The following is a 17,766-nucleotide window of genomic DNA, read 5'->3' as shown; positions in this document are numbered from 1 at the left end:
ACCCAGACTCCACACACACTGACCCAGACTCCCCACACAGACTGACCCAGACTCCACACACACACTGACCCGGACTCCCCACACACACTGACCCAGACTCCCCACACACACTGACCCGGACTCCCCACACACACTGACCCGGACTCCCTACACACACTGACCCGGACTCCCCACACACACTGACCCGGACTCCCCACACACACTGACCCAGACACCCCACACACACTGACCCGGACTCCCCACACACACTGACCCAGACTCCCCACACACACTGACCCGGACTCCCCACACACACTGACCCAGACTCCCCACTCAAACTTACCCGGACTCCCCACACACACTGACCCGGACTCCCCACACACACTGACCAAGACTCCCCACACACACTGACCCGGACTCCCCACACACACTGACCCGGACTCCCCACACACACTGACGCAGACTCCCCACACACACTGACGCAGACTCCCCACACACACTGACCGAGACTCCCCAAACACACTGACCCAGTCTCCCCACACACACTGACCCAGACTCCCCACACACACTGACTCAGACTCCCCACACACACTGACCCAGACTCCCCACACACACTGACCAGGACTCCCCACACACACTGACCAGGACTCCCCACATACACTGACCCGGACTCCCCACACACACTGACCAGGACTCCCCACACACACTGACCCGGACTCCCCACACACATTGACCCGGACTCCCCACACACACTGACCCCGACTCCCCACACACACTGACCCGGACTCCCCACACACACTGACCCGGACTCCTCACACACACTGACCCGGACTCCCCACACACACTGACCCGGACACCCCACACACACTGATCCGGACTCCCCACACACACTCACCCGGACTCCCCACACACACTGACCCGGACTCCCCACACACACTGACCCGGACTCCCCACACACACTGACCCGGACACCCCACACACACTGATCCGGACTCCCCACACACACTCACCCGGACTCCCCACACACACTGACCCAGACTCCCCACACACACACTGACCGGACTCCCCACACACACCGACCCAGACTCCACACACACACACACTGACCCAGGCTCTACACACACACACACACACTGACCCAGACTCCACAAACACACACTGACCCAGACCCCACACACACTGACCCCGACTCCCCACACACACTGACACGGACTCCCCACACACACTGACCCGGACTCCTCACACTAACTGAACCGGCACCCCCACACACACTGACCCGGACTCCCCACACACACTGACCCGGACTCCCCTCACACACTGACCCGGACTCCCCCATGCACACTGACCTGGACTCCCCACACACACTGACCCGGACTCCCCGCACACCCTGACCCGGACTCCCCACACACACTGACCCAGACTCCACACACACACACTGATCCAGACTCCCCACACACACTGACCCAGACTCCGCACACACTGACCCAGACTCCACACACACACACACACACACTGACCCAGTTTCCACACACACTGACCCGGACTCCCCACACACACTGACCCGGACACCCCACACACACTGACCCAGACTCCCCACACACCCACACACACTGACCCAGACTCCACACACACACACACTGATCCAGACTCCACACACACACACACTGACCCAGACTCCACACACACTGACCTAGACTCCCCACACACACTGACCCGGACTCCCCACACACACTGACCCAGACTCCACACACACACTGACCCGGACTCCACACACACACTGACCCGGACTCCCCACACACACTGACCCGGACTCCCCACATACACTGACCCGGACTCCCCACACACACTGACCCAGTCTCCCCACACACACTGACCGAGACTCCCCACACACACTGACCCGGACTCCCCACACACACTGACCCAGACTCCCCACACACACTGACCCGGACTCCCCACACACACTGACCCGGAATCACCACACACACTGACCCGGACGCCCCACACACACTGACCCAGACTCCCCACACAGATTGACCCGGACTCCCCACACACACTGACCCGGACTCCCCACACACACTGACCCGGACTCCCCACACACACTGACCCCGACTCCCCACACACACTGACCCGGACTCCCGACACACACTGACCCAGACTCACCACACACACTGACCCGGACTCCCCACACACACTGACCCGGACTCCCCACACACACTGACCCGGACTCCACACACACACTGACCCGGACTCCCCACACACACTGACCCGGCCTCCCCACACACACTGACCCGGACTCCCCACACACACTGACCCGGACTCCCCACACACACTGACCCGGACACCCAACACACACTGACCCAGACTCCCCACACACACTGACCCAGACTCCCCACACACACTGACACGGACTCCCCACACACACTGACCCAGACTCCCCACACACATTGACCCGCACTCCCCACACACACTGACCCGGACTCCCCACACACACTGACCCGGACTCCCCACACACACTGACCCAGACTCCCCACACACACTGACCCAGACTCCCCACACACACTGACCCGGACTCCCCACACACACTGACCCGGACTCCCACACACACTGACCCAGACTCCATACACACACTGACCTCCCCACACACACTGATCCGGACTCCCCACACACACTGACCCAGACTCCCCACACACACTGACCCAGACTCCCCACACACACTGACCCGGACTCCCCACACACACTGACCCAGGACCTCCCCACACACACTGACCCGGACTCCCGACACACACTGACCCGGTCTCCACACACACACACTGACCCAGACTCCACACACACACACTGACCCAGACTCCACACACACACACACTGACCCAAACTCCACACAGACACTGACCCAGACTCCACACACACACTGACCCAGACTCGACACACACACACACACACTGACCCAGACTCCACACACATACACACTGACCCAGACTCCACACACACACACTGATCAAGATTCCACACACACACTGTCCCAGACTCGACACACTGACACTGACCCAGACTCGACACACATACACTGACCCAGACTCCACACACACACACACACACACTGTCCCAGACTCGACACACACACACACTGACCCAGACTCCACACACACACACACACACACACACTGTCCCAGACTCCACACACACACACACACTCACTGACCCAGACTCCACACACACACTGACCCAGACTCCACACACACACACTGACCCAGACTCCCCACACACACTGACCACGACTCCCCACACACACTGACCCAGAGTCCCCACACACACTGACCCAGACTCCCCACACACACTGACCCGGACTCCCCACACACACTGACCCGGACTCCCCACACACACTGACCCGGACTCCCCACACACACTGACCCGGACTCCCCACACACACTGACCCGGACTCCCCACACACACTGACCCGGACTCCCCACACACACTGACCCGAACTCCCCACACACACTGACCCAGACTCCCCACACACACTGACCCAGACTCCCCACACACACTGACCCGGACTCCCCACACACACTGACCCGGACTGCCCACACACACTGACCAGGACTCCCCACATACACTGACACGGACTCCCCACACACACTGACCCGGACTCCCCACACACACCGACCCGGACTCCCCACACACACTGACCCCGACTCCCCACACACACTGACCCGGACTCCCCACACACACTGACCCGGACTCCTCACACACACTGAGCCGGAGTCCCCACACACACTGACCCGGACTCCCCACACACACTGACCCGGACTCCCCACACACACTGACCCGGACACCCCACACACACTGATCCGGACTCCCCACACACACTGACCCGGACTCCCCACACACACCGACCCAGACTCCACACACACACACACTGACCCAGGCTCTACACACACACACACACACTGACCCAGACTCCACACACACACACTGACCCAGACCCCACACACACTGACCCCGACTCCCCACACACACTGACCCGGACTCCCCACACACACTGACCCGGACTCCTCACACTAACTGAACCGGCGCCCCCACACACACTGACCCGGACTCCCCACACACACTGACCCGGACTCCCCTCACACACTGACCCGGACTCCCCATGCACACTGACCTGGACTCCCCACACACACTGACCCGGACTCCCCGCACACCCTGACCCGGACTCCCCACACACACTGACCCAGACTCCACACACACACACTGATCCAGACTCCCCACACACACTGACCCAGACTCCGCACACACTGACCCAGACTCCACACACACACACACACACACACTGACCCAGTTTCCACACACACTGACCCGGACTCCCCACACACACTGACCCGGACACCCCACACACACTGACCCAGACTCCCCACACACCCACACACACTGACCCAGACTCCACACACACTCACTGATCCAGACTCCACACACACACACACTGACCCAGACTCCACACACACTGACCTAGACTCCCCACACACACTGACCCGGACTCCCCACACACACTGACCCAGACTCCACACACACACTGACCCGGACTCCACACACACACTGACCCGAACTCCCCACACACACTGACCCGGACTCCCCACACACACTGACCCGGACTCCCCACACACACTGACCCAGACTCCCCACACATACTGACCCGGACTCCCCACACACACTGACCCGGACTCCCCACACACACTGACCCGGACTCCCCACACACACTGACCCGGACTCCCCACACACACTGACCCGGCCTCCCCACACACACTGACCCGGACTCCCCACACACACTGACCCGGACTCCCCACACACACTGACCCGGACACCCCACACACACTGACCCAGACTCCCCACACACACTGACCCAGACACCCCACACACACTGACCCGGACTGCCCACACACACTGACCCGGACTCCCCACACACACTGACCCGGACTCCCCACACACACTGACCCAGACTCCCCACACACACTGACCCGGACTCCACACACACACTGACCCGGACTCCCCAAACACACTGACCCGGCCTCCCCACACACACTGACCCGGACTCCCCACACACACTGACCAGGACTCCCCACACACACTGACCCGGACACCCAACACACACTGACGCAGACTCCCCACACACACTGACCCAGACTCCCCACACACACTGACACGGACTCCCCACACACACTGACCCAGACTCCCCACACACATTGACCCGCACTCCCCACACACACTGACCCGGACTCCCCACACACACTGACCCGGACTCCCCACACACACTGACCCGGACTCCCCACACACACTGACCCAGACTCCCCACACACACTGACCCGGACTCCCCACACACACTGACCCGGACTCCCCACACACACTGACCCAGACTCCATACACACACTGACCTCCCCACACACACTGATCCGGACTCCCCACACACACTGACCCGGACTCCCCACACACACTGACCCGGACTCCCCACACACACTGACCCAGACTCCATACACACACTGACCTCCCCACACACACTGATCCGGACTCCCCACACACACTGACCCAGACTCCACACACACACTGACCCGAACTCCCCACACACACTGACCCGGACTCCCCACACACACTGACCCGGACTCCCCACACACACTGACCCAGACTCCCCACACATACTGACCCGGACTCCCCACACACACTGACCCGGACTGCCCACACACACTGACCCGGACTCCCCACACACACTGACCCGGACTCCCCACACACACTGACCCGGACTCCCCACACACACTGACCCGGCCTCCCCACACACACTGACCCGGACTGCCTACACACACTGACCCGGAGTCCCCACACACACTGACCCGGACTCCCCACACACACTGACCCGGACTCCCCACACACACTGACCCGGACACCCCACACACACTGATCCGGACTCCCCACACACACTGACCCGGACTCCCCACACACACCGACCCAGACTCCACACACACACACACTGACCCAGGCTCTACACACACACACACACACTGACCCAGACTCCACACACACACACTGACCCAGACCCCACACACACTGACCCCGACTCCCCACACACACTGACCCGGACTCCCCACACACACTGACCCGGACTCCTCACACTAACTGAACCGGCGCCCCCACACACACTGACCCGGACTCCCCACACACACTGACCCGGACTCCCCTCACACACTGACCCGGACTCCCCATGCACACTGACCTGGACTCCCCACACACACTGACCCGGACTCCCCGCACACCCTGACCCGGACTCCCCACACACACTGACCCAGACTCCACACACACACACTGATCCAGACTCCCCACACACACTGACCCAGACTCCGCACACACTGACCCAGACTCCACACACACACACACACACACACTGACCCAGTTTCCACACACACTGACCCGGACTCCCCACACACACTGACCCGGACACCCCACACACACTGACCCAGACTCCCCACACACCCACACACACTGACCCAGACTCCACACACACTCACTGATCCAGACTCCACACACACACACACTGACCCAGACTCCACACACACTGACCTAGACTCCCCACACACACTGACCCGGACTCCCCACACACACTGACCCAGACTCCACACACACACTGACCCGGACTCCACACACACACTGACCCGAACTCCCCACACACACTGACCCGGACTCCCCACACACACTGACCCGGACTCCCCACACACACTGACCCAGACTCCCCACACATACTGACCCGGACTCCCCACACACACTGACCCGGACTGCCCACACACACTGACCCGGACTCCCCACACACACTGACCCGGACTCCCCACACACACTGACCCGGACTCCCCACACACACTGACCCGGCCTCCCCACACACACTGACCCGGACTCCCCACACACACTGACCCGGACTCCCCACACACACTGACCCGGACACCCCACACACACTGACCCAGACTCCCCACACACACTGACCCAGACACCCCACACACACTGACCCGGACTGCCCACACACACTGACCCGGACTCCCCACACACACTGACCCGGACTCCCCACACACACTGACCCAGACTCCCCACACACACTGACCCGGACTCCACACACACACTGACCCGGACTCCCCAAACACACTGACCCGGCCTCCCCACACACACTGACCCGGACTCCCCACACACACTGACCAGGACTCCCCACACACACTGACCCGGACACCCAACACACACTGACGCAGACTCCCCACACACACTGACCCAGACTCCCCACACACACTGACACGGACTCCCCACACACACTGACCCAGACTCCCCACACACATTGACCCGCACTCCCCACACACACTGACCCGGACTCCCCACACACACTGACCCGGACTCCCCACACACACTGACCCAGACTCCCCACACACACTGACCCAGACTCCCCACACACACTGACCCGGACTCCCCACACACACTGACCCGGACTCCCCACACACACTGACCCAGACTCCATACACACACTGACCTCCCCACACACACTGATCCGGACTCCCCACACACACTGACGCGGACTCCCCACACACACTGACCCGGACTCCCCACACACACTGACCCAGACTCCATACACACACTGACCTCCCCACACACACTGATCCGGACTCCCCACACACACTGACCCAGACTCCACACACACACTGACCCGAACTCCCCACACACACTGACCCGGACTCCCCACACACACTGACCCGGACTCCCCACACACACTGACCCAGACTCCCCACACATACTGACCCGGACTCGCCACACACACTGACCCGGACTGCCCACACACACTGACCCGGACTCCCCACACACACTGACCCGGACTCCCCACACACACTGACCCGGACTCCCCACACACACTGACCCGGCCTCCCCACACACACTGACCCGGACTCCCCACACACACTGACCCGGACTCCCCACACACACTGACCCGGACACCCCACACACACTGACCCAGACTCCCCACACACACTGACCCAGACACCCCACACACACTGACCCGGACTGCCCACACACACTGACCCGGACTCCCCACACACACTGACCCGGACTCCCCACACACACTGACCCGGACTCCCCACACACACTGACCCGGACTCCACACACACACTGACCCGGACTCCCCAAACACACTGACCCGGCCTCCCCACACACACTGACCCAGACTCCCCACACACACTGACCAGGACTCCCCACACACACTGACCCGGACACCCAACACACACTGACCCAGACTCCCCACACACACTGACCCAGACTCCCCACACACACTGACACGGACTCCCCACACACACTGACCCAGACTCCCCACACACATTGACCCGCACTCCCCACACACACTGACCCGGACTCCCCACACACACTGACCCGGACTCCCCACACACACTGACCCAGACTCCCCACACACACTGACCCAGACTCCCCACACACACTGACCCGGACTCCCCACACACACTGACCCGGACTCCCCACACACACTGACCCAGACTCCATACACACACTGACCTCCCCACACACACTGATCCGGACTCCCCACACACACTGACCCAGGCTCCCCACACACACTGAACCAGACTCCCCACACACACTGACCCAGACTCCCCACACACACTGACACAGACACCCCACACTCACTGACCCGGACTCCCCACACACACTGACCCGGACTCCCCACACACACTGACCCAGTCTCCCCACACACACTGACCGAGACTCCCCACACACACTGACCCAGACTCCCCACACACACTGACCCAGACTCCCCACACACACTGACCCGGACTCCCCACACACACTGACCCGGAATCACCACACACACTGACCCGGACGCCCCACACACACTGACCCAGACTCCCCACACAGATTGACCCGGACTCCCCACACACACTGACCCGGACTCCCCACACACACTGACCCGGACTCCCCACACACACTGACCCCGACTCCCCACACACACTGACCCGGACTCCCGACACACACTGACCCAGACTCACCACACACACTGACCCGGACTCCCCACACACACTGACCCGGACTCCCCACACACACTGACCCGGACTCCACACACACACTGACCCGAACTCCCCACACACACTGACCCGGCCTCCCCACACACACTGACCCGGACTCCCCACACACACTGACCAGGACTCCCCACACACACTGACCCGGACACCCAACACACACTGACCCAGACTCCCCACACACACTGACCCAGACTCCCCACACACACTGACACGGACTCCCCACACACACTGACCCAGACTCCCCACACACATTGACCCGCACTCCCCACACACACTGACCCGGACTCCCCACACACACTGACCCGGACTCCCCACACACACTGACCCAGACTCCCCACACACACTGACCCAGACTCCCCACACACACTGACCCGGACTCCCCACACACACTGACCCGGACTCCCCACACACACTGACCCAGACTCCATACACACACTGACCTCCCCACACACACTGATCCGGACTCCCCACACACACTGACCCAGACTCCCCACACACACTGACCCAGACTCCCCACACACACTGACCCGGACTCCCCACACACACTGACCCAGACTCCCCACACACACTGACCCGGACTCCCGACACACACTGACCCGGTCTCCACACACACACACTGACCCAGACTCCACACACACACACTGACCCAGACTCCACACACACACACACTGACCCAAACTCCACACAGACACTGACCCAGACTCCACACACACACTGACCCAGACTCGACACACACACACACACACTGACCCAGACTCCACACACATACACACTGACCCAGACTCCACACACACACACTGATCAAGATTCCACACACACACTGTCCCAGACTCGACACACTGACACTGACCCAGACTCGACACACATACACTGACCCAGACTCCACACACACACACACACACACTGTCCCAGACTCGACACACACACACACTGACCCAGACTCCACACACACACACACACACACACACTGTCCCAGACTCCACACACACACACACACACACTGACCCAGACTCCACACACACACTGACCCAGACTCCACACACACGCACTGACCCAGACTCCCCACACACACTGACCACGACTCCCCACACACACTGACCCAGAGTCCCCACACACACTGACCCAGACTCCCCACACACACTGACCCGGACTCCCCACACACACTGACCCGGACTCCCCACACACACTGACCCGGACTCCCCACACACACTGACCCGGACTCCCCACACACACTGACCCGGACTCCCCACACACACTGACCCGGAGTCCCCACACACACTGACCCGAACTCCCCACACACACTGACCCAGACTCCCCACACACACTGACCCAGACTCCCCACACACACTGACCCGGACTCCCCATACACACTGACCCGGACTGCCCACACACATTGACCAGGACTCCCCACATACACTGACCCGGACTCCCCACACACACTGACCCGGACTCCCCACACACACCGACCCGGACTCCCCACACACACTGACCCCGACTCCCCACACACACTGACCCGGACTCCCCACACACACTGACCCGGACTCCTCACACACACTGAGCCGGAGTCCCCACACACACTGACCCGGACTCCCCACAGACACTGACCCGGACACCCCACACACACTGATCCGGACTCCCCACACACACTGACCCGGACTCCCCACACACACCGACCCAGACTCCACACACACACACACTGACCCAGGCTCTACACACACACACACACACTGACCCAGACTCCACACACACACACTGACCCAGACCCCACACACACTGACCCCGACTCCCCACACACACTGACCCGGACTCCCCACACACACTGACCCGGACTCCTCACACTAACTGAACCGTCGCCCCCACACACACTGACCCGGACTCCCCACACACACTGACCCGGACTCCCCTCACACACTGACCCGGACTCCCCATGCACACTGACCTGGACTCCCCACACACACTGACCCGGACTCCCCGCACACCCTGACCCGGACTCCCCACACACACTGACCCAGACTCCACACACACACACTGATCCAGACTCCCCACACACACTGACCCAGACTCCGCACACACTGACCCAGACTCCACACACACACACACACACACACACTGACCCAGTTTCCACACACACTGACCCGGACTCCCCACACACACTGACCCGGACACCCCACACACACTGACCCAGACTCCCCACACACCCACACACACTGACCCAGACTCCACACACACACACACTGATCCAGACTCCACACACACACACACTGACCCAGACTCCACACACACTGACCTAGACTCCCCACACACACTGACCCGGACTCCCCACACACACTGACCCAGACTCCACACACACACTGACCCGGACTCCACACACACACTGACCCGAACTCCCCACACACACTGACCCGGACTCCCCACACACACTGACCCGGACTCCCCACACACACTGACCCAGACTCCCCACACATACTGACCCGGACTCCCCACACACACTGACCCGGACTGCCCACACACACTGACCCGGACTCCCCACACACACTGACCCGGACTCCCCACACACACTGACCCGGACACCCCACACACACTGACCCGGCCTCCCCACACACACTGACCCGGACTCCCCACACACACTGACCCGGACTCCCCACACACACTGACCCGGACACCCCACACACACTGACCCAGACTCCCCACACACACTGACCCAGACACCCCACACACACTGACCCTGACTGCCCACACACACTGACCCGGACTCCCCACACACACTGACCCGGACTCCCCACACACACTGACCCGGACTCCTCACACACACTGACCCGGACTCCACACACACACTGACCCGGACTCCCCAAACACACTGACCCGGCCTCCCCACTCACACTGACCCGGACTCCCCACACACACTGACCAGGACTCCCCACACACACTGACCCGGACACCCAACACACACTGACCCAGACTCCCCACACACACTGACCCAGACTCCCCACACACACTGACACGGACTCCCCACACACACTGACCCAGACTCCCCACACACATTGACCCGCACTCCCCACACACACTGACCCGGACTCCCCACACACACTGACCCGGACTCCCCACACACACTGACCCAGACTCCCCACACACACTGACCCAGACTCCCCACACACACTGACCCGGACTCCCCACACACACTGACCCGGACTCCCCACACACACTGACCCAGACTCCATACACACACTGACCTCCCCACACACACTGATCCGGACTCCCCACACACACTGACCCAGACTCCCCACACACACTGAACCAGACTCCCCACACACACTGACCCAGACTCCCCACACACACTGACACAGACTCCCCACACTCACTGACCCGGACTCCCCACACACACTGACCCGGACTCCCCACACACACTGACCCAGTCTCCCCACACACACTGACCGAGACTCCCCACACACACTGACCCGGACTCCCCACACACACTGACCCAGACTCCCCACACACACTGACCCGGACTCCCCACACACACTGACCCGGAATCACCACACACACTGACCCGGACGCCCCACACACACTGACACAGACTCCCCACACAGATTGACCCGGACTCCCCACACACACTGACCCGGACTCCCCACACACACTGACCCGGACTCCCCACACACACTGACCCCGACTCCCCACACACACTGACCCGGACTCCCGACACACACTGACCCAGATTCACCACACACACTGACCCGGACTCCCCACACACACTGACCCGGACACCCCACACACACTGACCCGGACACCCCACACACACTGAACCGGACTCCACACACACACTGACCCGGACTCCCCACACACACTGAGCCAGACTCCCCACACACACTGACCCGGACTCCCCACACACACTGACCCGGACTCCCCACACACACTGACCCGGACTCCCCACACACAATGACCCGGACTCCCCACACACACTGACCCGGGCTCCCCACACACACTGACCCAGATTCCCCACACACAATGACCCGGACTCCCCACACACACTGACCCGGACTCCCCACACACACTGACCCGGGCTCCCCACACACACTGACCCAGATTCCCCACACACAATGACCCGGACTCCCCACACACAATGACCCGGACTCCCCACACACACTGACCCGGACTCCCCACACACACTGACCCGGACTCCCCACACACACTGACCCGGACTCCCCACACACAATGACCCGGACTCCCCACACACACTGACCCGGGCTCCCCACACACACTGACCCAGATTCCCCACACGCAATGACCCGGACTCCCCACACACACTGACCCGGACTCCCCACACACACTGACCCAGACTCCCCACACACAATGACCCGGACTCCCAACACACACTGACCCAGACTCCCCACACACACTGACCCAGACTCCCCACACACACTAACCCATACTCCCCACACACACTGACCCGGACTCCCCACACACACTGACCCAGACTCCCCACACACACTGACCCGGACTCCCCACACACACTGACCCAGACTCCCCACACACACTGACCCGGATTGCCCACACACACTGACCCGGACTGCCCAAACACACTGACCCGGACTCCCCACATACACTGACCCGGACTCCCCACACACACTGACCCAGACTCCATACACACACTGACCTCCCCACACACACTGACCCGGACTCCCCACATGCACTGACCCAGACTCCCCACACACACTGACCCAGACTCCCCACACACACTGACACAGACTCCCCACACTCACTGACCCGGACTCCCCACACACACTGACCCGGACTCCCCACACACACTGACCCAGTCTCCCCACACAAACTGACCGAGACTCCCCTCACACACTCACCCGGACTCCCCACACACACTGACCCAGACTCCCCACACACACTGACCCGGACTCCCCACACACACTGACCCGGAATCAGCACACACACTGACCCGGACGCCCCACACACACTGACCCAGACTCCCCACACAGACTGACCCGGACTCCCCACACACACTGACCCGGATTCCCCACACACACTGACCCGGACTCCCCACACACACGGACCCTGACTCCCCACACACACTGACCCGGACTCCCCACACACACTGACCCGGACTCCACACACTAACTGAACCGGCGCCCCCACACACACTGACCCGGACTCCCCACACACACTGACCCGGACTCCCCTCACACACTGACCCGGACTCCCGATACACACTGACCTGGACTCCCCACACACACTGACCCGGACTCCCCGCACACCCTGACCCGGACTCCCCACACACACTGACCCGGACTCCCGACACACACTGACCCGGTCTCCACACACACACACTGACCCAGACTCCACACACACACACTGACCCAGACTCCACACACACACACACTGACCCAAACTCCACACAGACACTGACCCAGACTCCACACACACACTGACCCAGACTCGACACACACTGACCCAAACTCCACACAGACACTGACCCAGACTCCACACACACATTGACCCAGACTCGACACACACACACACACACTGACCCAGACTCCACACACATACACACTGACCCAGACTCCACACACACACACTGATCAAGATTCCACACACACACTGTCCCAGACTCGACACACTGACACTGACCCAGACTCGACACACATACACTGACCCAGACTCCACACACACACACACACACACACTGTCCCAGACTCGACACACACACACACTGACCCAGACTCCACACACACACACACACACACACACTGTCCCAGACTCCACACACACACACACACACACTGACCCAGACTCCACACACACACTGACCCAGACTCCACACACACACACTGACCCAGACTCCCCACACACACTGACCACGACTCCCCACACACACTGACCCAGAGTCCCCACACACACTGACCCAGACTCCCCACACACACTGACCCGGACTCCCCACACACACTGACCCGGACTCCCCACACACACTGACCTGGACTCCCCACACACACTGACCCGGACTCCCCACACACACTGACCCGGACTCCCCACACACACTGACCCGGACTCCCCACACACACTGACCCGGACTGCCCACACACACTGACCAGGACTCCCCACATACACTGACCCGGACTCCCCACACACACACTGACCCGGACTCCCCACACACACCGACCCGGACTCCCCACACACACTGACCCCGACTCCCCACACACACTGACCCGGACTCCCCACACACACTGACCCGGACTCCTCACACACACTGAGCCGGAGTCCCCACACACACTGACCCGGACTCCCCACAGACACTGACCCGGACACCCCACACACACTGATCCGGACTCCCCACACACACTGACCCGGACTCCCCACACACACCGACCCAGACACCACACACACACACACTGACCCAGGCTCTACACACACACACACACACTGACCCAGACTCCACACACACACACTGACCCAGACCCCACACACACTGACCCCGACTCCCCACACACACTGACCCGGACTCCCCACACACACTGACCCGGACTCCTCACACTAACTGAACCGGCGCCCCCACACACACTGACCCGGACTCCCCACACTCACTGACCCGGACTCCCCTCACACACTGACCCGGACTCCCCATGCACACTGACCTGGACTCCCCACACTCACTGACCCGGACTCCCCGCACACCCTGACCCGGACTCCCCACACACACTGACCCAAACTCCACACACACACACTGATCCAGACTCCCCACACACACTGACCCAGACTCCGCACACACTGACCCAGACTCCACACACACACACACACACACTGACCCAGTTTCCACACACACTGACCCGGACTCCCCACACACACTGACCCGGACACCCCACACACACTGACCCAGACTCCCCACACACCCACACACACTGACCCAGACTCCACACACACACACACTGATCCAGACTCCACACACACACACACTGACCCAGACTCCACACACACTGACCTAGACTCCCCACACACACTGACCCGGACTCCCCACACACACTGACCCAGACTCCACACACACACTGACCCGGACTCCACACACACACTGACCCGAACTCCCCACACACACTGACCCGGACTCCCCACACACACTGACCCGGACTCCCCACACACACTGACCCAGACTCCCCACACATACTGACCCGGACTCCCCACACACACTGACCCGGACTGCCCACACACACTGACCCGGACTCCCCACACACACTGACCCGGACTCCCCACACACACTGACCCGGACTCCCCACACACACTGACCCGGCCTCCCCACACACACTGACCCGGACACCCCACACACACTGACCCAGACTCCCCACACACACTGACCCAGACACCCCACACACACTGACCCGGACTGCCCACACACACTGACCCGGACTCCCCACACAGACTGACCCGGACTCCCCACACACACTGACCCGGACTCCCCACACACACTGACCCGGACTCCACACACACACTGACCCGGACTCCCCAAACACACTGACCCGGCCTCCTCACACACACTGACCCAGAATCCCCACACACAATGACCCGGACTCCCAACACACACTGACCCAGACTCCCCACACACACTGACCCAGACTCCCCACACACACTAACCCATACTCCCCACACACACTGACCCGGACTCCCCACACACACTGACCCAGACTCCCCACACACAATGACCCGGACTCCCAACACACACTGACCCAGACTCCCCACACACACTGACCCAGACTCCCCACACACACTAACCCATACTCCCCACACACACTGACCCGGACTCCCCACACACACTGACCCAGACTCCCCACACACACTGACCCGGACTCCCCACACACACTGACCCAGACTCCCCACACACACTGACCCGGATTGCCCACACACACTGACCCGGACTGCCCAAACACACTGACCCGGACTCCCCACATACACTGACCCGGACTCCCCACACACACTGACCCAGACTCCATACACACACTGACCTCCCCACACACACTGACCCGGACTCCCCACATGCACTGACCCAGACTCCCCACACACACTGACCCAGACTCCCCACACACACTGACACAGACTCCCCACACTCACTGACCCGGACTCCCCACACACACTGACCCGGACTCCCCACACACACTGACCCAGTCTCCCCACACAAACTGACCGAGACTCCCCTCACACACTCACCCGGACTCCCCACACACACTGACCCAGACTCCCCACACACACTGACCCGGACTCCCCACACACACTGACCCGGAATCAGCACACACACTGACCCGGACGCCCCACACACACTGACCCAGACTCCCCACACAGACTGACCCGGACTCCCCACACACACTGACCCGGATTCCCCACACACACTGACCCGGACTCCCCACACACACGGACCCCGACTCCCCACACACACTGACCCGGACTCCCCACACACACTGACCCGGACTCCACACACTAACTGAACCGGCGCCCCCACACACACTGACCCGGACTCCCCACACACACTGACCCGGACTCCCCTCACACACTGACCCGGACTCCCCATACACACTGACCTGGACTCCCCACACACACTGACCCGGACTCCCCGCACACCCTGACCCGGACTCCCCACACACACTGACCCGGACTCCCGACACACACTGACCCGGTCTCCACACACACACACTGACCCAGACTCCACACACACACACTGACC

This window comes from Somniosus microcephalus, chromosome 14, assembly GCF_052327205.1.
Source record: "Somniosus microcephalus isolate GS21.2 chromosome 14, FLI_Smic_1.0, whole genome shotgun sequence".
NCBI classification, from domain to species: domain Eukaryota; kingdom Metazoa; phylum Chordata; class Chondrichthyes; order Squaliformes; family Somniosidae; genus Somniosus; species Somniosus microcephalus.
The sequence above is the reverse complement of the archived record's forward strand: the minus strand, read 5'-3'. Positions refer to the sequence as shown.